We start from the raw sequence: 19,183 nt of genomic DNA on the forward strand, positions 1-19,183 counted from the left end.
CATGTAAGAGCAAATAACTTCAAATCATTGGACACTCTAGGCTTTTCGAGGCAGAATATGGAAGCAAAAAGCTGGACAGTTTTCACATCCAGAAAGTTGCTCTTCTCTCAAAATTTAGGAGATCAAAGCCCGCCTGCACTGTAACTGTCTTCCTTTCAAATGCAAGAGTGCTAGCCATGTTCTGGAAGCATCACGGTCGTCAAGACCACCACTTATCTGGACCTCAGAGGGGTTATGTTTGAGTCAATCAGCGTCCTCAGAAACCTGTTGTCATCATCGATCCAGAGAAGGCAGCTTTGAACACATGAGCATCCGCAGTGACACTGGAAAGCAGTGATAGATAGACTCTTTGGCTTGGAAGAGGAAGATCAGCATTGTGCAGCAGGCTTCTTTCTCACGATCTCAACTGAGGTAAAGCATCAAGGAGATCACAAAGGCGTTTTCTCCTATACTTTATAGCGCATTTGTCATCAACAAATATCAACACTCTATTGTGCCGCAGTAACAGAAAACAAAGATGAACACATCAAGAATTTTGATGACTTGAATTTGATCTTGACAACTAGCTTCATGGACAAAAAGAAAAAAAGTATAAAATAAAATGCAACCAAAAATACAGGGGTGTGCTTAATATGTTTCAAAGGGCAAAAATGTTCCTGGATTTCTTGATTATCTATTCAAGATGGAAGTTTTGGATAGTTTCCTATTCCTGCTACTTCAGTGTGTCATCGTCATCATCACCATCACCATCATCATGATCATCAACATTGTTTATGCCGTATACTCCAGCCTTTCTAGCAGCCAATCATTTCCTCAGTTTACCTCTATGGACTTTGCAGTCAGTCCTGCAAGTGTCCAGGTTGCTTTCATGGTGAAATTCTTAGCCTAACATCCTCAACCTCATGGCTTTCCCTGTGTTATTATCGGGAGAGGAAAGCCAGCGGAACCAACAATAAGAGGCAACTATCAACAATGTATTCAAATTCAATTTTATGTTTGTGGTGGGTTTATGTGTCTTTGTGTGTCTCTTTGACAAACTTGCTCTTTTATTTCATAGATATTAACAAACGTTCAGTTCAAATTATATATTAGGTAAATATTATATAGGAATTGACCCTGATACTTTCTCTGAGCTTTTGAATCCAGATTTGTTCCATACAGTCCTAGTTTTCAGATTTGAGATAAAATGCTCTTTGGAAAACTTATATAATCAACCTCCCATTTGGACAAGCACTCCATGAAAACAGACATAATAAGATACACCAATGACCTGGAAATCTGACAAAATATTTGTGAAACTCAGAGGGGTACGTTTCTAAATTCACTTAAGTTAATTTTCAGAGTACCGCAACACTTGTCTTGCTTCTCAGTGTGCTAGAAGGCTCCATTCAAGGGTGGGTTCTGTTGCACTTCTCCGGAAGAGGAATGCCCCAAAAAAGGTAGAAAGAAGTGTTTTGTGAATGGAGGTCAGGTGGAAAAACTCTAGGATCATGGGGTGCATGAAAATTGAGCGTCTTAAATTTATCATACATCAGAAAGATTGAATATGATGGTGGTTTTAACAGACATTTTTGAATAACCTTCACACACCTGAGGTCACTCAATTGTAATTTTTCTTTAATTTTTCACTAGGTGGAGAATGGAATTCCCCTCTATGAGATGTAGTATATCAAAGGACTGAAGAGTGATAGACTTGAGAACATGGGCAGGAACAAAAATATAATGATCAAGAGACTATCATCTTAGAACTTATACTCTGTGAAATCATGCAGTCCAAGATGTTGAGTTTTAGAATCCACAGACATAGCAAATATGAAGGAGTCAAGAGATAGAGAATCAGCACTTACCTTTTCTGCATGAAGAATAAGAAGACCTCCAGGATTCTATCCTGTAAGAGTAGAGAAATAAAAGTTATTAGGGATGCTAAGTTTCCTACACAACACTGTCTGCCTTGATAGCCACATTATGCAGACTACCTAGCATACGCACGCTTGCCAACCAACCTTTACCTGTTTCTTCCTTCCTCTATTTTGGCTTGTTTTACAATGACTCCTTTCCTTCCTGATTGCTTCAACTAAAGCTGCCAGGCTCTCTTCTTTATACAATAACCCAAGTGAAGACAATTGTTTACCCTTGGATATACTACTGGCAGATATAGAATAGGATGAGGAGGTCATATCACATATTTCTCAGATTCATTTGTCATGACATCTTCTATTCCATATCTCATAGTACACTGTTTCTGTGTTAAAAATAATGAGGCCTCACAGTATCTCTGATGTTGCTTTCATATCTTAAGAAAACATGGCTGAGAAAACAGTTTCCTAGAGTTGTATCATCTTCTGGTTCATCATGTGAAAATGTTACTCACCCTAGCACAACAACAGAATTATGGAATGAAAATGAAAGAGAGACATCCATCAAAATGCCGACAACGTCTGGATCTTGGGCAACTCCACTTAATCCCAAGACAGGTAAGATCTTTGAGTATGTAATGTAGGCAATACTTATTCCTCTCGAGTGTAGGAAGTGGCAACATGAACTAAACTGGTGGAATGCAATCATAAATTCTCTTCCGAAATTCTGTTCTGGAATGGTGTATGTCATTTCAAGAGCAGGAGGTGTTTTCCCTTCGAATCACCTTCCCATGTACAATGTTGGTGACCATACCCTTTCTCTGGATCTTTAGGGAAACCTAAGGATTTTCTTTCATCATGTCTCTGTGTTATATGCAACTTATCTCTGAATCATTTTTTTGTTAGATGGGAATTGGTTGCTCTGAGCAGTGCTTGCCTTCACCCCTGCTACACGTGTCTGCTGCATTATTTATTCTCCTCGTGAACATGCTCCCCATTTTTTCCCCAGCTGACTGGTTTGGAGGACTGCATGGAAGTGAAATGCTTGATGGTCATTGGAATTGTATCTATGAGCTAACTATACGTCTTGTGAATCTTGAGCCAACTACACTTCTTGTGAATCTCTCAGCATGCAAATAAATCAAAACAGTGTAAACAACGTGAAGGTCCCAATCCCAGAGCAGGCTGATGAAAAGAGAGATTTTAATTGGACTTTATCAGAAAGTTCTCTCATATTTAAAAAGAAATTATGGTAGTAAGATATGATTGCTGAGAATATCCAGATCTGAAAAGCAACTGGATATGGTGGCTGGAGTGTGAGGTGACTCTAGCATGTAGAATTGATACACCATCAAGGGAGTATGATATATTCAGAGGCAACAAAGAGAAAAGGAATGACTCTCACAGTATGGGAAATCATCAGGCCTTCCTGCCTAAATTGGGAAAGGAACAGGAATCCAAAAGCCCTCCAAATTTTGCAGTCAGGGTGGGCACTAGTCCTGCCACCTCCTCTTCCCCTCACCCCATTGTGGTTATTTCCAATTCATCATAGAGGATCATTGAGATTCTCTGTAATGAATTCACTGCTTCCACCTCTTTATGAGTCCTTCTTTCAGGCATGTAAGAGCAAATAACTTCAAATCATTGGACACTCTAGGCTTTTCGAGGCAGAATATGGAAGCAAAAAGCTGGACAGTTTTCACATCCAGAAAGTTGCTCTTCTCTCAAAATTTAGGAGATCAAAGCCCGCCTGCACTGTAACTGTCTTCCTTTCAAATGCAAGAGTGCTAGCCATGTTCTGGAAGCATCACGGTCGTCAAGACCACCACTTATCTGGACCTCAGAGGGGTTATGTTTGAGTCAATCAGCGTCCTCAGAAACCTGTTGTCATCATCGATCCAGAGAAGGCAGCTTTGAACACATGAGCATCCGCAGTGACACTGGAAAGCAGTGATAGATAGACTCTTTGGCTTGGAAGAGGAAGATCAGCATTGTGCAGCAGGCTTCTTTCTCACGATCTCAACTGAGGTAAAGCATCAAGGAGATCACAAAGGCGTTTTCTCCTATACTTTATAGCGCATTTGTCATCAACAAATATCAACACTCTATTGTGCCGCAGTAACAGAAAACAAAGATGAACACATCAAGAATTTTGATGACTTGAATTTGATCTTGACAACTAGCTTCATGGACAAAAAGAAAAAAAGTATAAAATAAAATGCAACCAAAAATACAGGGGTGTGCTTAATATGTTTCAAAGGGCAAAAATGTTCCTGGATTTCTTGATTATCTATTCAAGATGGAAGTTTTGGATAGTTTCCTATTCCTGCTACTTCAGTGTGTCATCGTCATCATCACCATCACCATCATCATGATCATCAACATTGTTTATGCCGTATACTCCAGCCTTTCTAGCAGCCAATCATTTCCTCAGTTTACCTCTATGGACTTTGCAGTCAGTCCTGCAAGTGTCCAGGTTGCTTTCATGGTGAAATTCTTAGCCTAACATCCTCAACCTCATGGCTTTCCCTGTGTTATTATCGGGAGAGGAAAGCCAGCGGAACCAACAATAAGAGGCAACTATCAACAATGTATTCAAATTCAATTTTATGTTTGTGGTGGGTTTATGTGTCTTTGTGTGTCTCTTTGACAAACTTGCTCTTTTATTTCATAGATATTAACAAACGTTCAGTTCAAATTATATATTAGGTAAATATTATATAGGAATTGACCCTGATACTTTCTCTGAGCTTTTGAATCCAGATTTGTTCCATACAGTCCTAGTTTTCAGATTTGAGATAAAATGCTCTTTGGAAAACTTATATAATCAACCTCCCATTTGGACAAGCACTCCATGAAAACAGACATAATAAGATACACCAATGACCTGGAAATCTGACAAAATATTTGTGAAACTCAGAGGGGTACGTTTCTAAATTCACTTAAGTTAATTTTCAGAGTACCGCAACACTTGTCTTGCTTCTCAGTGTGCTAGAAGGCTCCATTCAAGGGTGGGTTCTGTTGCACTTCTCCGGAAGAGGAATGCCCCAAAAAAGGTAGAAAGAAGTGTTTTGTGAATGGAGGTCAGGTGGAAAAACTCTAGGATCATGGGGTGCATGAAAATTGAGCGTCTTAAATTTATCATACATCAGAAAGATTGAATATGATGGTGGTTTTAACAGACATTTTTGAATAACCTTCACACACCTGAGGTCACTCAATTGTAATTTTTCTTTAATTTTTCACTAGGTGGAGAATGGAATTCCCCTCTATGAGATGTAGTATATCAAAGGACTGAAGAGTGATAGACTTGAGAACATGGGCAGGAACAAAAATATAATGATCAAGAGACTATCATCTTAGAACTTATACTCTGTGAAATCATGCAGTCCAAGATGTTGAGTTTTAGAATCCACAGACATAGCAAATATGAAGGAGTCAAGAGATAGAGAATCAGCACTTACCTTTTCTGCATGAAGAATAAGAAGACCTCCAGGATTCTATCCTGTAAGAGTAGAGAAATAAAAGTTATTAGGGATGCTAAGTTTCCTACACAACACTGTCTGCCTTGATAGCCACATTATGCAGACTACCTAGCATACGCACGCTTGCCAACCAACCTTTACCTGTTTCTTCCTTCCTCTATTTTGGCTTGTTTTACAATGACTCCTTTCCTTCCTGATTGCTTCAACTAAAGCTGCCAGGCTCTCTTCTTTATACAATAACCCAAGTGAAGACAATTGTTTACCCTTGGATATACTACTGGCAGATATAGAATAGGATGAGGAGGTCATATCACATATTTCTCAGATTCATTTGTCATGACATCTTCTATTCCATATCTCATAGTACACTGTTTCTGTGTTAAAAATAATGAGGCCTCACAGTATCTCTGATGTTGCTTTCATATCTTAATAAAACATGGCTGAGAAAACAGTTTCCTAGAGTTGTATCATCTTCTGGTTCATCATGTGAAAATGTTACTCACCCTAGCACAACAACAGAATTATGGAATGAAAATGAAAGAGAGACATCCATCAAAATGCCGACAACGTCTGGATCTTGGGCAACTCCACTTAATCCCAAGACAGGTAAGATCTTTGAGTATGTAATGTAGGCAATACTTATTCCTCTCGAGTGTAGGAAGTGGCAACATGAACTAAACTGGTGGAATGCAATCATAAATTCTCTTCCGAAATTCTGTTCTGGAATGGTGTATGTCATTTCAAGAGCAGGAGGTGTTTTCCCTTCGAATCACCTTCCCATGTACAATGTTGGTGACCATACCCTTTCTCTGGATCTTTAGGGAAACCTAAGGATTTTCTTTCATCATGTCTCTGTGTTATATGCAACTTATCTCTGAATCATTTTTTTGTTAGATGGGAATTGGTTGCTCTGAGCAGTGCTTGCCTTCACCCCTGCTACACGTGTCTGCTGCATTATTTATTCTCCTCGTGAACATGCTCCCCATTTTTTCCCCAGCTGACTGGTTTGGAGGACTGCATGGAAGTGAAATGCTTGATGGTCATTGGAATTGTATCTATGAGCTAACTATACGTCTTGTGAATCTTGAGCCAACTACACTTCTTGTGAATCTCTCAGCATGCAAATAAATCAAAACAGTGTAAACAACGTGAAGGTCCCAATCCCAGAGCAGGCTGATGAAAAGAGAGATTTTAATTGGACTTTATCAGAAAGTTCTCTCATATTTAAAAAGAAATTATGGTAGTAAGATATGATTGCTGAGAATATCCAGATCTGAAAAGCAACTGGATATGGTGGCTGGAGTGTGAGGTGACTCTAGCATGTAGAATTGATACACCATCAAGGGAGTATGATATATTCAGAGGCAACAAAGAGAAAAGGAATGACTCTCACAGTATGGGAAATCATCAGGCCTTCCTGCCTAAATTGGGAAAGGAACAGGAATCCAAAAGCCCTCCAAATTTTGCAGTCAGGGTGGGCACTAGTCCTGCCACCTCCTCTTCCCCTCACCCCATTGTGGTTATTTCCAATTCATCATAGAGGATCATTGAGATTCTCTGTAATGAATTCACTGCTTCCACCTCTTTATGAGTCCTTCTTTCAGGCATGTAAGAGCAAATAACTTCAAATCATTGGACACTCTAGGCTTTTCGAGGCAGAATATGGAAGCAAAAAGCTGGACAGTTTTCACATCCAGAAAGTTGCTCTTCTCTCAAAATTTAGGAGATCAAAGCCCGCCTGCACTGTAACTGTCTTCCTTTCAAATGCAAGAGTGCTAGCCATGTTCTGGAAGCATCACGGTCGTCAAGACCACCACTTATCTGGACCTCAGAGGGGTTATGTTTGAGTCAATCAGCGTCCTCAGAAACCTGTTGTCATCATCGATCCAGAGAAGGCAGCTTTGAACACATGAGCATCCGCAGTGACACTGGAAAGCAGTGATAGATAGACTCTTTGGCTTGGAAGAGGAAGATCAGCATTGTGCAGCAGGCTTCTTTCTCACGATCTCAACTGAGGTAAAGCATCAAGGAGATCACAAAGGCGTTTTCTCCTATACTTTATAGCGCATTTGTCATCAACAAATATCAACACTCTATTGTGCCGCAGTAACAGAAAACAAAGATGAACACATCAAGAATTTTGATGACTTGAATTTGATCTTGACAACTAGCTTCATGGACAAAAAGAAAAAAAGTATAAAATAAAATGCAACCAAAAATACAGGGGTGTGCTTAATATGTTTCAAAGGGCAAAAATGTTCCTGGATTTCTTGATTATCTATTCAAGATGGAAGTTTTGGATAGTTTCCTATTCCTGCTACTTCAGTGTGTCATCGTCATCATCACCATCACCATCATCATGATCATCAACATTGTTTATGCCGTATACTCCAGCCTTTCTAGCAGCCAATCATTTCCTCAGTTTACCTCTATGGACTTTGCAGTCAGTCCTGCAAGTGTCCAGGTTGCTTTCATGGTGAAATTCTTAGCCTAACATCCTCAACCTCATGGCTTTCCCTGTGTTATTATCGGGAGAGGAAAGCCAGCGGAACCAACAATAAGAGGCAACTATCAACAATGTATTCAAATTCAATTTTATGTTTGTGGTGGGTTTATGTGTCTTTGTGTGTCTCTTTGACAAACTTGCTCTTTTATTTCATAGATATTAACAAACGTTCAGTTCAAATTATATATTAGGTAAATATTATATAGGAATTGACCCTGATACTTTCTCTGAGCTTTTGAATCCAGATTTGTTCCATACAGTCCTATTTTTCAGATTTGAGATTAAATGCTCTTTGGAAAACTTATATAATCAACCTCCCATTTGGACAAGCACTCCATGAAAACAGACATAAGAAGATACACCAATGACCTGGAAATCTGACAAAATATTTGTGAAACTCAGAGGGGTACGTTTCTAAATTCACTTAAGTTAATTTTCAGAGTACCGCAACACTTGTCTTGCTTCTCAGTGTGCTAGAAGGCTCCATTCAAGGGTGGGTTCTGTTGCACTTCTCCGGAAGAGGAATGCCCCAAAAAAGGTAGAAAGAAGTGTTTTGTGAATGGAGGTCAGGTGGAAAAACTCTTGGATCATGGGGTGCATGAAAATTGAGCGTCTTAAATTTATCATACATCAGAAAGATTGAATATGATGGTGGTTTTAACAGACATTTTTGAATAACCTTCACACACCTGAGGTCACTCAATTGTAATTTTTCTTTAATTTTTCACTAGGTGGAGAATGGAATTCCCCTCTATGAGATCTAGTATATCAAAGGACTTAAGAGTGATAGACTTGAGGACATGGGCAGGAACAAAAATATAATGATCAAGAGACTATCATCTTAGAACTTATACTCTGTGAAATCATGCAGTCCAAGATGTGGAGCTTTAGAATCCACAGACATAGCAATTATGAAGGAGTCAAGAGATAGAGAATCAGCACTTACCTTTTCTGCATGAAGAATAAGAAGACCTCCAGGATTCTATCCTGTAAGAGTAGAGAAATAAAAGTTATTAGGGATGCTAAGTTTCCTACACAACACTGTCTGCCTTGATAGCCACATTATGCAGACTACCTAGCATACGCACGCTTGCCAACCAACCTTTACCTGTTTCTTCCTTCCTCTATTTTGGCTTGTTTTACAATGACTCCTTTCCTTCCTGATTGCTTCAACTAAAGCTGCCAGGCTCTCTTCTTTATACAATAACCCAAGTGAAGACAATTGTTTACCCTTGGATATACTACTGGCAGATATAGAATAGGATGAGGAGGTCATATCACATATTTCTCAGATTCATTTGTCATGACATCTTCTATTCCATATCTCATAGTACACTGTTTCTGTGTTAAAAATAATGAGGCCTCACAGTATCTCTGATGTTGCTTTCATATCTTAAGAAAACATGGCTGAGAAAACAGTTTCCTAGAGTTGTATCATCTTCTGGTTCATCATGTGAAAATGTTACTCACCCTAGCACAACAACAGAATTATGGAATGAAAATGAAAGAGAGACATCCATCAAAATGCCGACAACGTCTGGATCTTGGGCAACTCCACTTAATCCCAAGACAGGTAAGATCTTTGAGTATGTAATGTAGGCAATACTTATTCCTCTCGAGTGTAGGAAGTGGCAACATGAACTAAACTGGTGGAATGCAATCATAAATTCTCTTCCGAAATTCTGTTCTGGAATGGTGTATGTCATTTCAAGAGCAGGAGGTGTTTTCCCTTCGAATCACCTTCCCATGTACAATGTTGGTGACCATACCCTTTCTCTGGATCTTTAGGGAAACCTAAGGATTTTCTTTCATCATGTCTCTGTGTTATATGCAACTTATCTCTGAATCATTTTTTTGTTAGATGGGAATTGGTTGCTCTGAGCAGTGCTTGCCTTCACCCCTGCTACACGTGTCTGCTGCATTATTTATTCTCCTCGTGAACATGCTCCCCATTTTTTCCCCAGCTGACTGGTTTGGAGGACTGCATGGAAGTGAAATGCTTGATGGTCATTGGAATTGTATCTATGAGCTAACTATACGTCTTGTGAATCTTGAGCCAACTACACTTCTTGTGAATCTCTCAGCATGCAAATAAATCAAAACAGTGTAAACAACGTGAAGGTCCCAATCCCAGAGCAGGCTGATGAAAAGAGAGATTTTAATTGGACTTTATCAGAAAGTTCTCTCATATTTAAAAAGAAATTATGGTAGTAAGATATGATTGCTGAGAATATCCAGATCTGAAAAGCAACTGGATATGGTGGCTGGAGTGTGAGGTGACTCTAGCATGTAGAATTGATACACCATCAAGGGAGTATGATATATTCAGAGGCAACAAAGAGAAAAGGAATGACTCTCACAGTATGGGAAATCATCAGGCCTTCCTGCCTAAATTGGGAAAGGAACAGGAATCCAAAAGCCCTCCAAATTTTGCAGTCAGGGTGGGCACTAGTCCTGCCACCTCCTCTTCCCCTCACCCCATTGTAGTTATTTCCAATTCATCATAGAGGATCATTGAGATTCTCTGTAATGAATTCACTGCTTCCACCTCTTTATGAGTCCTTCTTTCAGGCATGTAAGAGCAAATAACTTCAAATCATTGGACACTCTAGGCTTTTCGAGGCAGAATATGGAAGCAAAAAGCTGGACAGTTTTCACATCCAGAAAGTTGCTCTTCTCTCAAAATTTAGGAGATCAAAGCCCGCCTGCACTGTAACTGTCTTCCTTTCAAATGCAAGAGTGCTAGCCATGTTCTGGAAGCATCACGGTCGTCAAGACCACCACTTATCTGGACCTCAGAGGGGTTATGTTTGAGTCAATCAGCGTCCTCAGAAACCTGTTGTCATCATCGATCCAGAGAAGGCAGCTTTGAACACATGAGCATCCGCAGTGACACTGGAAAGCAGTGATAGATAGACTCTTTGGCTTGGAAGAGGAAGATCAGCATTGTGCAGCAGGCTTCTTTCTCACGATCTCAACTGAGGTAAAGCATCAAGGAGATCACAAAGGCGTTTTCTCCTATACTTTATAGCGCATTTGTCATCAACAAATATCAACACTCTATTGTGCCGCAGTAACAGAAAACAAAGATGAACACATCAAGAATTTTGATGACTTGAATTTGATCTTGACAACTAGCTTCATGGACAAAAAGAAAAAAAGTATAAAATAAAATGCAACCAAAAATACAGGGGTGTGCTTAATATGTTTCAAAGGGCAAAAATGTTCCTGGATTTCTTGATTATCTATTCAAGATGGAAGTTTTGGATAGTTTCCTATTCCTCCTACTTCAGTGTGTCATCGTCATCATCACCATCACCATCATCATGATCATCAACATTGTTTATGCCGTATACTCCAGCCTTTCTAGCAGCCAATCATTTCCTCAGTTTACCTCTATGGACTTTGCAGTCAGTCCTGCAAGTGTCCAGGTTGCTTTCATGGTGAAATTCTTAGCCTAACATCCTCAACCTCATGGCTTTCCCTGTGTTATTATCGGGAGAGGAAAGCCAGCGGAACCAACAATAAGAGGCAACTATCAACAATGTATTCAAATTCAATTTTATGTTTGTGGTGGGTTTATGTGTCTTTGTGTGTCTCTTTGACAAACTTGCTCTTTTATTTCATAGATATTAACAAACGTTCAGTTCAAATTATATATTAGGTAAATATTATATAGGAATTGACCCTGATACTTTCTCTGAGCTTTTGAATCCAGATTTGTTCCATACAGTCCTATTTTTCAGATTTGAGATTAAATGCTCTTTGGAAAACTTATATAATCAACCTCCCATTTGGACAAGCACTCCATGAAAACAGACATAAGAAGATACACCAATGACCTGGAAATCTGACAAAATATTTGTGAAACTCAGAGGGGTACGTTTCTAAATTCACTTAAGTTAATTTTCAGAGTACCGCAACACTTGTCTTGCTTCTCAGTGTGCTAGAAGGCTCCATTCAAGGGTGGGTTCTGTTGCACTTCTCCGGAAGAGGAATGCCCCAAAAAAGGTAGAAAGAAGTGTTTTGTGAATGGAGGTCAGGTGGAAAAACTCTTGGATCATGGGGTGCATGAAAATTGAGCATCTTAAATTTATCATACATCAGAAAGATTGAATATGATGGTGGTTTTAACAGACATTTTTGAATAACCTTCACACACCTGAGGTCACTCAATTGTAATTTTTCTTTAATTTTTCACTAGGTGGAGAATGGAATTCCCCTCTATGAGATCTAGTATATCAAAGGACTTAAGAGTGATAGACTTGAGGACATGGGCAGGAACAAAAATATAATGATCAAGAGACTATCATCTTAGAACTTATACTCTGTGAAATCATGCAGTCCAAGATGTGGAGCTTTAGAATCCACAGACATAGCAATTATGAAGGAGTCAAGAGATAGAGAATCAGCACTTACCTTTTCTGCATGAAGAATAAGAAGACCTCCAGGATTCTATCCTGTAAGAGTAGAGAAATAAAAGTTATTAGGGATGCTAAGTTTCCTACACAACACTGTCTGCCTTGATAGCCACATTATGCAGACTACCTAGCATACGCACGCTTGCCAACCAACCTTTACCTGTTTCTTCCTTCCTCTATTTTGGCTTGTTTTACAATGACTCCTTTCCTTCCTGATTGCTTCAACTAAAGCTGCCAGGCTCTCTTCTTTATACAATAACCCAAGTGAAGACAATTGTTTACCCTTGGATATACTACTGGCAGATATAGAATAGGATGAGGAGGTCATATCACATATTTCTCAGATTCATTTGTCATGACATCTTCTATTCCATATCTCATAGTACACTGTTTCTGTGTTAAAAATAATGAGGCCTCACAGTATCTCTGATGTTGCTTTCATATCTTAAGAAAACATGGCTGAGAAAACAGTTTCCTAGAGTTGTATCATCTTCTGGTTCATCATGTGAAAATGTTACTCACCCTAGCACAACAACAGAATTATGGAATGAAAATGAAAGAGAGACATCCATCAAAATGCCGACAACGTCTGGATCTTGGGCAACTCCACTTAATCCCAAGACAGGTAAGATCTTTGAGTATGTAATGTAGGCAATACTTATTCCTCTCGAGTGTAGGAAGTGGCAACATGAACTAAACTGGTGGAATGCAATCATAAATTCTCTTCCGAAATTCTGTTCTGGAATGGTGTATGTCATTTCAAGAGCAGGAGGTGTTTTCCCTTCGAATCACCTTCCCATGTACAATGTTGGTGACCATACCCTTTCTCTGGATCTTTAGGGAAACCTAAGGATTTTCTTTCATCATGTCTCTGTGTTATATGCAACTTATCTCTGAATCATTTTTTTGTTAGATGGGAATTGGTTGCTCTGAGCAGTGCTTGCCTTCACCCCTGCTACACGTGTCTGCTGCATTATTTATTCTCCTCGTGAACATGCTCCCCATTTTTTCCCCAGCTGACTGGTTTGGAGGACTGCATGGAAGTGAAATGCTTGATGGTCATTGGAATTGTATCTATGAGCTAACTATACGTCTTGTGAATCTTGAGCCAACTACACTTCTTGTGAATCTCTCAGCATGCAAATAAATCAAAACAGTGTAAACAACGTGAAGGTCCCAATCCCAGAGCAGGCTGATGAAAAGAGAGATTTTAATTGGACTTTATCAGAAAGTTCTCTCATATTTAAAAAGAAATTATGGTAGTAAGATATGATTGCTGAGAATATCCAGATCTGAAAAGCAACTGGATATGGTGGCTGGAGTGTGAGGTGACTCTAGCATGTAGAATTGATACACCATCAAGGGAGTATGATATATTCAGAGGCAACAAAGAGAAAAGGAATGACTCTCACAGTATGGGAAATCATCAGGCCTTCCTGCCTAAATTGGGAAAGGAACAGGAATCCAAAAGCCCTCCAAATTTTGCAGTCAGGGTGGGCACGAGTCCTGCCACCTCCTCTTCCCCTCACCCCATTGTAGTTATTTCCAATTCATCATAGAGGATCATTGAGATTCTCTGTAATGAATTCACTGCTTCCAGCTCTTTATGAGTCCTTCTTTCAGGCATGTAAGAGCAAATAACTTCAAATCATTGGACACTCTAGGCTTTTCGAGGCAGAATATGGAAGCAGAAAGCTGGACAGTTTTCACATCCAGAAAGTTGCTCTTCTCTCAAAATTTAGGAGATCAAAGCCCGTCTGCACTGTAACTGTCTTCCTTTCAAATGCAAGAGTGCTAGCCATGTTCTGGAAGCATCACGGTCGTCAAGACCACCACTTATCTGGACCTCAGAGGGGTTATGTTTGAGTCAATCAGCGTCCTCAGAAACCTGTTGTCATCATCGATCCAGAGAAGGCAGCTTTGAACACATGAGCATCCGCAGTGACACTGGAAAGCAGTGATAGATAGACTCTTTGGCTTGGAAGAGGAAGATCAGCATTGTGCAGCAGGCTTCTTTCTCACGATCTCAACTGAGGTAAAGCATCAAGGAGATCACAAAGGCGTTTTCTCCTATACTTTATAGCGCATTTGTCATCAACAAATATCAACACTCTATTGTGCCGCAGTAACAGAAAACAAAGATGAACACATCAAGAATTTTGATGACTTGAATTTGATCTTGACAACTAGCTTCATGGACAAAAAGAACAAAAGTATAAAATAAAATGCAAACAAAAATACAGGGGCGTGCTCAATATGTTTCAAAGGGCAAAAATGTTCCTGGATTTCTTGATTATCTATTCAAGATGGAAGTTTTGGATAGTTTCCTATTCTTCCTACTTCAGTGTGTCATCGTCATCATCACCATCACCATCACCATCATCATGATCATCAACATTGTTTATGCCATATACTCCAGCCTTTCTAGCAGCCAATTATTTCCTCAGTTTACCTCTATGGACTCTGCAGTCATTCCTGCAAGTGTCCAGGTTGCTTTCATGGTGAAATTGTTAGCCTAACATCCTCAATCTCATGGCTTTCCCTGTGTTATTATCGGGAGAGGAAAGCCAGCGGAACCAACAATAAGAGGCAACTATCAACAATGTATTCAAATTCAATTTTATGTTTGTGGTGGATTTATGTGTCTTTGTGTGTCTCTTTGACAAACTTGCTCTTTTATTTCATAGATATTAACAAACGTTCAGTTCAAATTATATATTAGGTAAATATTATATAGGAATTGACCGTGATACTTTCTCTGAGCTTTTGAATCCAGATTTGTTCCATACAGTCCTAGTTTTCAGATTTGAGATAAAATGCTCTTTGGAAAACTTATATAATCAACCTCCCATTTGGACAAGCACTCCATGAAAACAGACATAATAAGATACACCAATGACCTGGAAATCTGACAAAATATTTGTGAAACTCAGAGGGGTACGTTTCTAAATTCACTTAAGTTAATTTTCAGAGTACCGCAACACTTGTCTTGCTTCTCAGTGTGCTAGAAGGCTCCCTTCAAGGGTGGGTTCTGTTGCACTTCTCCGGAAGAGGAATGCCCCAAAAAAGGTAGAAAGAAGTGTTTTGTGAATGGAGGTCAGGTGGAAAAACTCTAGGATCATGGGGTGCATGAAAATTGAGCGTCTTAAATTTATCATACATCAGAAAGATTGAATATGATGGTGGTTTTAACAGACATTTTTGAATAACCTTCACACACCTGAGGTCACTCAATTGTAATTTTTCTTTAATTTTTCACTAGGTGGAGAATGGAATTCCCCTCTATGAGATCTAGTATATCAAAGGACTGAAGAGTGATAGACTTGAGGACATGGGCAGGACCAAAAATATAATGATCAAGAGACTATCATCTTAGAACTTATACTCTGTGAAATCATGCAGTCCAAGATGTTGAGTTTTAGAATCCACAGACACAGCAAATATGAAGGAGTCAAGAGATAGAGAATCAGCACTTACCTTTTCTGCATGAAGAATAAGAAGACCTCCAGGATTCTATCCTGTAAGAGTAGAGAAATAAAAGTTATTAGGGATGCTAAGTTTCCTACACAACACTGTCTGCCTTGATAGCCACATTATGCAGACTACCTAGCATACGCACGCTTGCCAACCAACCTTTACCTGTTTCTTCCTTCCTCTATTTTGGCTTGTTTTACAATGACTCCTTTCCTTCCTGATTGCTTCAACTAAAGCTGCCAGGCTCTCTTCTTTATACAATAACCCAAGTGAAGACAATTGTTTACCCTTGGATATACTACTGGCAGATATAGAATAGGATGAGGAGGTCATATCACATATTTCTCAGATTCATTTGTCATGACATCTTCTATTCCATATCTCATAGTACACTGTTTCTGTGTTAAAAATAATGAGGCCTCACAGTATCTCTGATGTTGCTTTCATATCTTAAGAAAACATGGCTGAGAAAACAGTTTCCTAGAGTTGTATCATCTTCTGGTTCATCATGTGAAAATGTTACTCACCCTAGCACAACAACAGAATTATGGAATGAAAATGAAAGAGAGACATCCATCAAAATGCCGACAACGTCTGGATCTTGGGCAACTCCACTTAATCCCAAGACAGGTAAGATCTTTGAGTATGTAATGTAGGCAATACTTATTCCTCTCGAGTGTAGGAAGTGGCAACATGAACTAAACTGGTGGAATGCAATCATAAATTCTCTTCCGAAATTCTGTTCTGGAATGGTGTATGTCATTTCAAGAGCAGGAGGTGTTTTCCCTTCGAATCACCTTCCCATGTACAATGTTGGTGACCATACCCTTTCTCTGGATCTTTAGGGAAACCTAAGGATTTTCTTTCATCATGTCTCTGTGTTATATGCAACTTATCTCTGAATCATTTTTTTGTTAGATGGGAATTGGTTGCTCTGAGCAGTGCTTGCCTTCACCCCTGCTACACGTGTCTGCTGCATTATTTATTCTCCTCGTGAACATGCTCCCCATTTTTTCCCCAGCTGACTGGTTTGGAGGACTGCATGGAAGTGAAATGCTTGATGGTCATTGGAATTGTATCTATGAGCTAACTATACGTCTTGTGAATCTTGAGCCAACTACACTTCTTGTGAATCTCTCAGCATGCAAATATATCAAAACAGTGTAAACAACGTGAAGGTCCCAATCCCAGAGCAGGCTGATGTAAAGAGAGATTTTAATTGGACTTTATCAGAAAGTTCTCTCATATTTAAAAAGAAATTATGGTAGTAAGATATGATTGCTGAGAATATCCAGATCTGAAAAGCAACTGGATATGGTGGCTGGAGTGTGAGGTGACTCTAGCATGTAGAATTGATACACCATCAAGGGAGTATGATATATTCAAGGCAACAAAGAGAAAAGGAATGACTCTCACAGTATGGGAAATCATCAGGCCTTCCTGCATAAATTGGGAAAGGAACAGGAATCCAAAAGCCCTCCAAATTTTGCAGTCAGGGTGGGCACGAGTCCTGCCACCTCCTCTTCCCCTCACCCCATTGTAGTTATTTCCAATTCATCATAGAGGATCATTGAGATTCTCTGTAATGAATTCACTGCTTCCACCTCTTTATGAGTCCTTCTTTCAGGCATGTAAGAGCAAATAACTTCAAATCAATGGACACTCTATGCTTTTCGAGGCAGAATATGGAAGCAAAAAGCTGGACAGTTTTCACATCCAGAAAGTTGCTCTTCTCTCAAAATTTAGGAGATCAAAGCCCGTCTGCACTGTAACTGTCTTCCTTTCAAATGCAAGAGTGCTAGCCATGTTCTGGAAGCATCACGGTCGTCAAGACCACCACTTATCTGGACCTCAGAGGGGTTATGTTTGAGTCAATCAGCGTCCTCAGAAACCTGTTGTCATCATCGATCCAGAGAAGGCAGCTTTGAACACATGAGCATCCGCAGTGACACTGGAAAGCAGTGATAGATAGACTCTTTGGCTTGGAAGAGGAAGATCAGCATTGTGCAGCAGGCTTCTTTCTCACGATCTCAACTGAGGTAAAGCATCAAGGAGATCACAAAGGCGTTTTCTCCTATACTTTATAGCGCATTTGTCATCAACAAATATCAACACTCTATTGTGCCGCAGTAACAGAAAACAAAGATGAACACATCAAGAATTTTGATGACTTGAATTTGATCTTGACAACTAGCTTCATGGACAAAAAGAAAAAAAGTATAAAATAAAATGCAACCAAAAATACAGGGGTGTGCTTAATATGTTTCAAAGGGCAAAAATGTTCCTGGATTTCTTGATTATCTATTCAAGATGGAAGTTTTGGATAGTTTCCTATTCCTCCTACTTCAGTGTGTCATCGTCATCATCACCATCACCATCATCATGATCATCAACATTGTTTATGCCATATACTCCACCCTTTCTAGCAGTCAATTATTTCCTCAGTTTACCTCTATGGACTTTGCAGTCAGTCCTGCAAGTGTCCAGGTTGCTTTCATGGTAAAATTCTTAGCCTAACATCCTCAACCTCATGGCTTTCCCTGTGTTATTATCGGGAGAGGAAAGCCAGCGGAACCAACAATAAGAGGCAACTATCAACAATGTATTCAAATTCAATTTTATGTTTGTGGTGGGTTTATGTGTCTTTGTGTGTCTCTTTGACAAACTTGCTCCTTTATTTCATAGATATTAACAAAGGTTCAGTTCAAATTATATATTAGGTAAATATTATATAGGAATTGACCCTGATACTTTCTCTGAGCTTTTGAATCCAGATTTGTTCCATACAGTCCTAGTTTTCAGATTTGAGATAAAATGCTCTTTGGAAAACTTATATAATCAACCTCCCATTTGGACAAGCACTCCATGAAAACAGACATAATAAGATACACCAATGACCTGGAAATCTGACAAAATATTTGTGAAACTCAGAGGGGTACGTTTCTAAATTCACTTAAGTTAATTTTCAGAGTACCGCAACACTTGTCTTGCTTCTCAGTGTGCTAGAAGGCTCCATTCAAGGGTGGGTTCTGTTGCACTTCTCCGGAAGAGGAATGCCCCAAAAAAGGTAGAAAGAAGTGTTTTGTGAATGGAGGTCAGGTGGAAAAACTCTAGGATCATGGGGTGCATGAAAATTGAGCGTCTTAAATTTATCATACATCAGAAAGATTGAATATGATGGTGGTTTTAACAGACATTTTTGAATAACCTTCACACACCTGAGGTCACTCAATTGTAATTTTTCTTTAATTTTTCACTAGGTGGAGAATGGAATTCCCCTCTATGAGATCTAGTATATCAAAGGACTGAAGAGTGATAGACTTGAGGACATGGGCAGGACCAAAAATATAATGATCAAGAGACTATCATCTTAGAACTTATACTCTGTGAAATCATGCAGTCCAAGATGTTGAGTTTTAGAATCCACAGACACAGCAAATA

The 19,183-nt window shown here is 39.3% G+C and overlaps 6 non-coding genes across 6 annotated transcripts; all 6 read right to left on the reverse strand.

The window, feature by feature from the left end:
• Nucleotides 1-218: 218 nt before the first annotated feature.
• Nucleotides 219-283, reverse strand: LOC130865646 (small nucleolar RNA SNORD109A). The gene has a single exon (XR_009056196.1). It is a non-coding gene; the product is annotated as a small nucleolar RNA SNORD109A (small nucleolar RNA).
• Nucleotides 284-3,691: 3,408 nt separating this feature from the next.
• Nucleotides 3,692-3,756, reverse strand: LOC130865647 (small nucleolar RNA SNORD109A). Its single transcript, XR_009056197.1, has one exon. It is a non-coding gene; the product is annotated as a small nucleolar RNA SNORD109A (small nucleolar RNA).
• Nucleotides 3,757-7,164: 3,408 nt separating this feature from the next.
• LOC130865648 (small nucleolar RNA SNORD109A) lies at nucleotides 7,165-7,229 on the reverse strand. The gene has a single exon (XR_009056198.1). It is a non-coding gene; the product is annotated as a small nucleolar RNA SNORD109A (small nucleolar RNA).
• A 3,408-nt stretch (nucleotides 7,230-10,637) lies between these two features.
• On the reverse strand, nucleotides 10,638-10,702 carry LOC130865649 (small nucleolar RNA SNORD109A). Its single transcript, XR_009056199.1, has one exon. It is a non-coding gene; the product is annotated as a small nucleolar RNA SNORD109A (small nucleolar RNA).
• A 3,408-nt stretch (nucleotides 10,703-14,110) lies between these two features.
• Nucleotides 14,111-14,175, reverse strand: LOC130865650 (small nucleolar RNA SNORD109A). The gene has a single exon (XR_009056200.1). It is a non-coding gene; the product is annotated as a small nucleolar RNA SNORD109A (small nucleolar RNA).
• A 3,413-nt stretch (nucleotides 14,176-17,588) lies between these two features.
• Nucleotides 17,589-17,653, reverse strand: LOC130865651 (small nucleolar RNA SNORD109A). Its single transcript, XR_009056201.1, has one exon. It is a non-coding gene; the product is annotated as a small nucleolar RNA SNORD109A (small nucleolar RNA).
• Between the last annotated feature and the right edge of the window lie 1,530 nt (nucleotides 17,654-19,183).

Source organism: Chionomys nivalis, chromosome 23, assembly GCF_950005125.1.
Source record: "Chionomys nivalis chromosome 23, mChiNiv1.1, whole genome shotgun sequence".
Classification (NCBI taxonomy): domain Eukaryota; kingdom Metazoa; phylum Chordata; class Mammalia; order Rodentia; family Cricetidae; genus Chionomys; species Chionomys nivalis.